Below are 10,577 nucleotides of genomic sequence, written 5' to 3' on the forward strand. Positions count from 1 at the left end.
CATATATGTACCTCCATAGCTGTAAAAGGCCACTCGTGGACCTATGCAAGCTTAAAGGGCCACTAAACCCAAAATCTTTCTTTCATGATTCAGATAGAGAATAGAAATTTAAACAACATTACAATTTACTTCCATTATTTATTTTGCTTCAATTTTTAAATATCCTTAGTTGAAGAAAAAGCAATGCACTTGGTGAGCCAATCACACAAGGCTTCTATGTGCAGCAACCAATCAGCAGCTAGTGAGCATATCTAGATATGCTTTTCATCAAAGAATATCAAGAGAATTAAACAAATTAGATAATATAAGTAAATTAGAAAGATGTTTAAAATTGCATTCTCTTTCTAAATCATAAAAGAAAAAATGTGGCTGGAATGTCCTTTTAAGCATCCCAAGGGAGGTTTTTGTATAAATCAAACAAATGTGTACATTGATATGAGAAACAACTGAACATATGATCAGAAACATTGCAGAGATCAATCATCATTATTACATCATAAGAAAATAGATCTCTATGAATACATTATCCAACAGTAACATCACTTGAGTAATATGTTTCAACCAACAAAAACAAGAAAGGTAAAATGGACATTTGTCAATTATTATATATATAAACTAAGAGAAATATGAGATTAATTGTGGTTGTTTCAAGGGAAACCACGCTTTATGCATCTGAGAAAAATCTAAAAGTACTTGGATACTGTAATTTGGAGGGGGGTGGTTAATCCAGGCAGCATGGCGGGGAATACTTTTTTAGTATGATTATGGTCTTAATGGGATCATATAAAATTGTGTTTTACTACCTATAGAGTTAAAATAGGCTTTAAGTATGAAGAGAATGGTCTTGTGTGTGATTAGTGGAGTGGAGTATGTTGCTTTTACAGGAAACAGGATGTATGAGAGAATTTTTAGCTATTGTCGTATGACTATAATATGTCCGTAGTATCTGAAGCAAATTATAGAAGTCACTCCTGGAATATCTGTAGCATGGAATAGGGCTATGACCAACATAACAAATCAGATCTATGCTTAGTGTAAATATAAAGCATTGGGAAAACTCTATGTTTCAGATATGAGTATAAAGCTGCATATATTATCTGGCTAAATTGTAAGGGAGAACAGTCCCTGTAGTCTGTAAGACTAAAGGTTCAATTTTGGTTTAGCTCTCATATGCACTGCATGTATCACACTTTTCAGAGAGTTAAGGGAAGCAGAGTTTTATTTGTTTTTACTCATTATAAGTAATTAATTTATTCTATTTTATAAGAAAAAGCAATGCTAACCACGATTGAAGATCATGTAAAAGCATGTATATTAGGGTGAAAACCATACAAATGCTGGTGTATTTATGTGTAATTTCTCATTTATTTAGTTTTTTTCTTAAGAGAAAACAAAAATGTAAGTATAGAAAAATTGTGACTTTGTATACTTTAATTCTATAGTTAGGGTTGTGAGAATAAAGAATCGGTGCCACAAAACAATGTAGATATTTCTTCTTTTTGTGCCACTGTCTTGGCTGTTTGTAATATTGCTAAATGGAATTCTGTAGTAAACATCTGGAGAACTTTTGTAGTGTGATTAGGTGAATATTTGTATGGCCGAGCCAAGTCTGTGTTGTTTTTGAGTAGCAATTTGAGAAAATACACCTGTCTGGGGTGTACAAATATACTTACATGTCTGGTGAAATGTCACATATATGGCAACATACATGTATTATTAATTCTGCTTTTACTCATGATAAATGGCCATATTTCTTGTAGATGTCTCACTGATTTGCTTCTACACTTGATGTTGAATAGGATTATAATGTATCTTGGGTGGCACTAATGCTGAAAGTTGACATAATAAAGATAGTGGTGTGATTATGAACTAATTAAAAAGCAAGTCACTCATACAGAACTGCAGAAATAAGCTGTTGCTATGCTGCTCCAGCAAAAGTTGATAGAAAGTCTGGAACCTACTCAACAACACGCATGCATTATGTACCCTAAAAGAAATCTAAGGCATGGAGCTTATTTTCATCCAGGACTTGCCCTGGTTGACAGTCTTACATTAAATCTACTTTGCCTGAAGTCATTCTTAACAGAATGTATGTCTGTAGTGATACAGAAGTATGGGAGAAGGAAGCTGTAGTTAATTGGTGGAAAAACATATCCATCTGTAAAAGTGTACGTTTTCCATCTGAATTAGCTTTAAAAATGTTCTGATTTGTTTAGATACTGAGGTTATCTAAACATCTCAGGAGCTTTACCAGCAAATCGCATGAAAGCTTGAAGATCTGACATTCAAATCTATTTCCACATTTTCACAAACATCAACCCTCTCTCCCTCCGTCAAAGCCAAGAAGTTTGAAACTAGAGCTATGGCTGACTGCCCAGACACAGAGAAAATCAAAGAAATATGAGCGGGGTTAAGAATTCTCTTTATTGAGAGCACCTGCTCCTATTTAATATAAAGGCTACATTTCCGTAGTTACAAAAAGCACTAGTAAAAACAAAATCAGAACTTTATTGGTAACAAACTATCGGCTAGATTACGAGTCTTGCGTTATGAGTTAAAAAGCAGCGTTAAGCCTCATTTTTACTACCGCTGCTATTACAAGTCTTGTAGGTTCAATTGTCCCGCATACTTTTTTGGCCTTACCGCAAATCAACTTACGCAATTTGAATATAGTCTATTTTCAATGGGACTTCCATAGCGCCGGTATTACAAGCTTTTTTTTTTTAGGTCAAAAAGTGAGCGGTACATCCTATCCCGCAAGATTCGTAATGCATTCTTAAGTTAGTAGTTATGAGTTTTACACTACAAAGCTGTAGCATAAAACTCATAACTAAAGTGCTAAAAAGTACACTAACACCCATAAACTACCTATTAACCCCTAAACCGAGGTCCTCCCGCACCGCAAACACTAAAATAAAATTATTAACCCCTAATCTGCCGCTCCCGACATGGCCGTCACTATAATAAACATATTAACCCCTAAACTGCCGCAATCCCGCCTTGCAAACATTAGTTAAATATTATTAACCCCTAATCTGCTGTCCCTAACATCGCCACCACCTACCTACATTTATTAACCCCTAATCTGCTGCCCCCAACGTCGCCGCCACTATATTACATTTATTAACCCCTAAATCTAAGTCTAACCCTAACCCTAACACCCCCTAACTTAAATATAATTAAAATAAATCTAAATAAAACCTACTATTAATAACTAAATAATTCCTATTTAAAAGAAATACTTACCTGCAAAATAAACCATAAGCTAGCTACAATATAACTAATAGTTACATTGTATCTAGCTTAGGTTTTATTTTTATTTCACAGGCAAGTTTGTATTTATTTTAACTAGGTAGAATAGTTATTAAATAGTTATTAACTATTTAATAACTACCTAGCTAAAATAAATATAAATTTACCTGTAAAATAAAACCTAACCTAAGTTACACTAACACCTAACACTACTCTACAATTAAATAAATTACCTAAATTAAATACAATTAACTAAATTAAATACAATTACCTAAATTACAAAAACAAACAAACACTAAATTACAAAAAATAAAAAACTAATTACAAGATAATTAAACTAATTACACCTAATCTAATAGCCCTATCAAAATAAAAAAAGCCCCCCCCCCCAATAAAAAAAACCCTAGCCTAAACTAAACTACCAATAGCCCTTAAAAGGGCCTTTTGCAGGACATTGCCCCAAAGAAATCAGCTCTTTTACCTGAGAAAAAATTACAACCAACCCCCCAACAGTAAAACCCACCACCCACACAACCAACCCCCCAAATAAAACCCTAACTAAAAAAACTAAGCTCCCCATTGCCCTGAAAAGGGCATTTGCATGGGCATTACCGTTAAAAGGGCATTTAGCTTTATTGCGGCCCAAACCCTAACCTAAAAATAAAACCCACCCAATAAACCCTTAAAAAAAACCTAACACTAACCCCCGAAGATCCACTTACAGTTTTGAAGACCGGACATCCATCCTCAACGCAGCCGGGAGAAGTCTTGATCCAAGCCGGGACAAGTGTTCCTCCAGACGGGCAGAAGTCTTCATCCAGACAGCATCTTCTATCTTCATCCATCCAGCGAAGAGCAGGTCCATCTTTAACCCCTTAGTGACCAGAGCACTTTTCCATTTTCTGTCCGTTTGGGACCAAGGCTATTTTTACATTTCTGCGGTGTTTGTGTTTAGCTGAAATTTTCCTCTTACTCATTTACTGTACCCACACATATTATATACCGTTTTTCTCGCCATTAAATGGACTTTCTAAAAATACCATTATTTTTATCATATCTTATCATTTACTATAAAAAAATTTATAAAATATGAGGAAAAATGGAAAAAAACACACTTTTTCTAACTTTGAACCCCAAAATCTGTTACATATCTACAACCACCAAAAACACCCATGCTAAATAGTTTCTAGATTTTGTCCTGAGTTTAGAAATACCCAATGTTTACATCTTCTTTGCTTTTTTTGTAACTTATAGGGCCATAAATACAAGTAGCACTTTGCTATTTTCAAACCATTTTTTTTTCAAAATTAGCGCTAGTTACATTGGGACACTGATATCTTTCAGGAATCCCTGAATATCCATTGACATATATATATTTTTTTTTTAGAAGACATCCCAAAGTATTGATCTAGGCCCATTTTGGTATATTTCATGCCACCATTTCACCGCCAAATGCGAATCTGCGATCAAATACAAAAAATCGTTCACTTTTTCACAATTTTTTTCACAAACTTTCAGTTTCTCACTGAAATTATTTACAAACTGCTTGTGCAATTATGGCATAAATGGTTGTAAATTCTTCTCTGGGATCCCCTTTGTTCAGAAATAGCAGACATATATGGCTTTGGCATTGCTTTTTGGTAATTAGAAGGCCGCTAAATGCCACTGCGCACCACACCTGTATTATGCCCAGCAGTGAAGGGGTTAATTAGGGAGCATGTAAGGAGCTTTTTGGGGTATTTTTAGCTTTAGTGTAGTGTAGTAGACAACCCCAAGTATTGATCTAGGCCCATTTTGGTATATTTCATGCCACCATTTCACCGCCAAATGCGATCAAATTAAAAAAAACGTTAAGTTTTTCACAATTTTAGGTTTCTCACTGAAATCATTTACAAACAGCTTGTGCAATTATGGCACAAATGGTTGTAAATGCTTCTCTGGGATCCCCTTTGTTTAGAAATAGCAGACATATATGACTTTGGCGTTGCTTTTTGGTAATTAGAATGCTGCTAAATGGCGCTGCGCATCACACGTGTATTATGGCTAGCAGTGAAGGGGTTAATTAGGTAGCTTGTAGGGAGCTTGCAGGGTTAATTTTAGCTTTAGTGTAGAGATCAGCCTCCCACCTGAAACATCAGACCCCCTGATCCCTCCCAAACATCTCTCTTCCCTCCCCTACCCCACAAATGTCCCCGCCATCTTAAGTACTGGCAGAAACTCTGCCAGTACTAAAATAAAAGGAAAATTTGGGCTTTTTTGTGCATTTTTTTTAGCATATTTACATATGCTTCTGTGTAGGATCCCCCTTAGCCCCCAACCTCACTGATCCCCCACCCAACAGCTCTCTAACCCTCCCCCTCTGACTTAATGTGCGCCATCTTGGGTACTGGCAGCTGTCTGCCAGTACCCATTTTAGTGAAAATATGTTTTTTTATTAAAAAAAAATGTCCCTTTTCTGTAGTGTAGCTTCCCCCCCCAATACCAACCCCCCACCCTTCCAGATCGCTTAGATGCTTTTTTTAAAAAATGTTTATTTAATTTTTAATTACACTTTTACTCCTAACTTTTTCTGTAGTGTAGCGGTTCCCACCCGCTCCCGCCCCGTGCACGCGCCCGCCCGCCACCCCCCGTGCACACGCGCGCGCCCGTGCGCGCCCCCGAAAGCTCCGCCCCCGATCCCGCCCCCCTCAACCTTACAGAGATCACCGATGGCCGCCCACCCGCCTCCCAAGTCGGCTCCCACCCACCAACGATACCGGCCATCGATGTCCGGTGCAGAGAGGGCCACAGAGTGGCTCTCTCTGCATCGGATGGCCAGAAAGTGTTATTGCAGGATGCCTCGATGTCGAGGCATCACTGCAATAACCGGAAAGCAGCTGGAAGCGAGCAGGATCGCTTCCAGCTGCTTTCCAGACTGAGGACGTGCAGGGTACGTCCTTGGTCGTTAACTGACATTTTTTAGAGGACGTACCCTGCACGTCGTCAGTCGTTAAGGGGTTAAGACATCCGACGCGGAGCATCCTCTTCTTTCCGACGACTAACGGCGAATGAAGGTTCCTTTAAATGATGTCATCCAAGATTGCGTCCCTTAGATTCTGATTGGCTGATAGAATTCTATCAGCCAATCAGAATTAAGTTTGAAAAAATCATATTGGCTGATGCAATCAGCCAATAGGATTGAACTTCAATCCTATTAGCTGATCAAATCAGCCAATAGGATTGAGCTTGCATTCTAATGGCTTATTCTATTGTTTTTTATTTTTTGTAATTTAGGTAATTGTATTTAATTTAGTTAATTGTATTTAATTTAGGTAATTTATTTAATTGTTATGTAGTGTTATGTGTTAGTGAAACTTAGGTTAGATTTTATTTTACAGGTAAATTTGTATTTATTTTAGCTAGGTAGTTATTAAATAGTTAATAACTATTTAATAACTATTCTACCTAGTTAAAATAAATACAGACTTGCCTGTGAAATAAAAAGAAAACCTAAGCTAGATACAATGTAACTATTAGTTATATTGTAGCTATTGTAGCTAGCTTATGGTTTATTTTACAGGTAAGTATTTAGTTTTAAATAGGAATTATTTAGTTATTAATAGTAGGTTTTATTTACATTTATTTTAATTATATTTAAGTTAGGGTGTGTTAGGGTTAGACTTAGGTTTAGGGGTTAATAAATTTAATATAGTGGCGGCGACGTTGGGGACGGCAGATTAGGGGTTAATAAGTATAATGTAGGTGTAGGCGATGTCGGGGGCGGCAGATTAGGGGTTAATAAGTGTAAGATTAGGGGTGTTTAGACTCAGGGTTCATGTTAGGGTGATCAAACCACAGAACCGGCAGTGCTCAGGATACCTCGCTCACCAGCAGGATGTTTGCACCGTCTATTCAGCCATCTTCACGCTATTAGCTGCAGCACGCTTGTATCCCTCTGCTCTCTGTACACAGTCCTCCATTGATGACGTCATCCACCGGTGCCACTCACGAGCGCTCCATCCGACGCTCCACAACACAAACCACCAAACAACAGGCACAGGAAGGCACCCGGTCTCCTACTCTCCAAAGGACCACAGCAACAAGAAAAGGGCAAACAGCAAACAAGATATCCAAGGTATCCAAGGACAGCAGCCAGACGTTAAGGTAAAAGAAAAATAGTCTTTTATAACATGAATGTACAGGCTAAATGTCAAACATGTTTCGTATAGGAATACTTAATCAACTTCATCAATGACAGCCTGCTGAATAATGACTTAATGGCTAAACTTAAATACACCTGAAAATCAACACCCTGTTTTCTCACAGCCAATCATGTTAAGGAACCTTTTTGCAGAAATATACATGCACCTGTGTTCTGCTCATTATATAGGTATATATGGAGAATGGAATGTGCTTAGTGTAAACATTATTTATGACAAGATAATGAAGGTAATAAAGATATATCTAACATGCAAAATACATTTTAGAAGAATTTTTTATATACATAAAATAACAAGTAGCAATAAATTTATTTAACAAATAATTTTATGTCCCATTCTGAATTTAAACCTTTTGGCACTACAGTTTCCAATTGGAAAATCCAAAAAACTTCCCTTTTCTTGAGAATTTCTTCTCTATTGCCACCTCTTGGGTGTCTGGGAATGAATTGGATACATTGAAACGCCAATAAGGAAGTATCAGAATGGTGTTCTTTCTTAAAGTGTAGTGACACTGGAGTAGTTGAATGTGGGTCTTCAATGGAGTGCGGTATGGAGCTCAATTTTGCTCTATGCTCACTTCTTGCCTTTTAATGCCGGGTTTCTGAAAACCTGTAATACCAGCGCTGTAGGTAAGTGAGCGTTGACAATAACGTGCAAGTTATTACCGCACCCCTCATAACGCAAAACTCGTAATCTAGCCGTTTGGATACACAATCTGGGAAGTCACTTGGGCTCTGCAATATTGAATTCAACAGGTTGAAAGATGAAAATTCTAAGAAATGTGCTGTCCCAATATTTCACATAAAGTTAGTTTTAAAGTTCTATAATTGTAGAAAAATATAATGTTAAATTATGTAATTAAATAACAGGAAAAATCAATTAGATATCTTTTGTATTTAACCCCTTAAGGACAAAGGTTTTTCCCATTTTACATGTTTAATATATATATATATATATATATATATATATATATATATATATATATATATATATATATATATATATATATATATATATATATATATATACTGTATATAAATTAAACCCAATGAAGGGTTGAAACGTTGCCTGAGAATCCTACACTGTCACAGGGTCTCACCCCCTTAAGGTGCAATAGTCCTATTTCTGCTGAGGGGAACTAAATAACCCCAGAGCAAGCCACACATAAATGTAAGCACCATGGGTTACTCACAGCAGGACCACTGACAGGCTTGTATTTAGTGTATTATAGGAAGTGTTACTGCCCATTACTAGAGGATCTCACTATCTCTCTAACCAGACTGTGCTCTAGCTCCTTTTACCACCAACAGCAGTGTTTACTGAAGCATTTTTGTTCTCTGTCCAGAGGGAATTTAGTTCCTCCTGCAAAAATAGTGCAGGAACTCTGTTCCCATGCGTTCTCGCTCAACTTGACCCCTGATTCAGTTGATCCCTATGTTATCATGTGATATTAATTTAAGCTCTATGTTATATGGTATTTTGTTTATCTATACTTTGGCGCAAATGTTGGCATACTACATTTATTAAATACTAGGGGGGGCACCACAGGAGTAGCCCGCACAAGGTGCCGGAACAAGGTGCCTAAGGCTGGCCCTGCCTGTAACACATATAATAGAAAATGCAAAGTGTAACTTCTTTTTGAGCCATATTTCTAATGCATAAAGGCCTAGAAGGCCCTTTACATTTAGCTGACTGGGGTCTTTAAAAATACTGGACATTTAAAGGGATACTTAAATGGACAGTCAAGTATAAATTAAACTCTCATTATTCAGATAGGACTTTTAATTTTAATCAACTTTCCAATTTACTTTTATCATCAAATTTGCTTTTTTCTCTTGGTATTCGTAGTTTAAACTAAACATAGGTAGGCTCATATGCTAATTTCTAAGCCTTTGAGGGCTGCCTCTTATCACATGCTTTTTAAATCTCTTTTCAACACAAAGAGACAGAAAATGCACGTGGGCCATATAGATAACACTGTGTTCAGGCACAGGGGGTTATTTAAGATTTAGCACAAAACAATGCTAAATTTAAGAAAATAGATAATAAACAGTCACAGTCATGTGATCAGGGGGCTGGAAGAAGGTTCTTAGATACAAGGTAATCACAAAGGTAAAAAGTACATTAATATAACTGTGTTGGTTATGCAAAACTGGGGAATGGGTAATAAAGGGATTATCTATCTTTTAAAACAATAATAATTCTATGGTAGACTGTCCCTTTAAGTGTCCAGAATGTTGTACATATTTTACTGGACAGCCTGCTAAAATACTGGACTGTCCTGTTGAATACTTTTCACCTGGCAGCCAGGACCGTCTTTAACACAGGGCAAAAGGGGCAGTTGCCCTGGGCCCAGTCTTTGTTGAGGGGCCCAAGAGTCCTAAAACAAAAATAAAAAAAAATTTTTTTTTTTAGTTCATACCAGACTGCTGATATCATGTGACATGGAACATACACACAGTCAGTCCTAATATTGTCACAGTCAAAAGTTCTCTGCTTATATTTATTTGTGAGAAACTGTGCCAGACCGTGCCGATATCATGTGACATTCCAAGCTAGTTCCATGTGCTGTTTTAGATGTGCACTGTGCAGCACTGGATGCTAAGCCCTAACTAGGCATCCAGTCAATCCAACTGCATCAGAAAAGGTCCTGCTGGGGTTACCACTGTTACCAGATAACTGCTCTGGTGGTGGTGATTGTTTCTGGGTAGGGCTCACTATAGGCGCATGCAGCAGAAAGCTGGAGTGGCAGGCACGTGAGGATTTGAGCATCTGTGCAGCTCTCTTTAGTCTTGAGGCTGTGTGACTCGTCTGTATCCATGCAGCCTTGGGCAGACAGCATCCAGTCTGATGGTCCCCTTAGCCCTGCTCTTTCTGCTGTGGCTCTAAGATCAACTAACTGAAGTTTGTAAGGAAACAGTGCTTTGTAGAAAGGTGTCAGTGGGAAGAATAAGTGAGTGTACACATGCCCCTCCCCCATGCAGCATTGTCTAGTGCAGGATGAGAGGGAACTTGTTCCTAGCAAAGTAGTGACATGTGCTGCTGTGGCTGATGTATAGTGTCATGCTGATACTTCACACATTAAGGTAAGGTTTATTTTTATAGTTTTTATTTCTCTCTGTTTCA

Source organism: Bombina bombina, chromosome 9 (genome assembly GCF_027579735.1).
Source record: "Bombina bombina isolate aBomBom1 chromosome 9, aBomBom1.pri, whole genome shotgun sequence".
Lineage (NCBI taxonomy): Eukaryota > Metazoa > Chordata > Amphibia > Anura > Bombinatoridae > Bombina > Bombina bombina.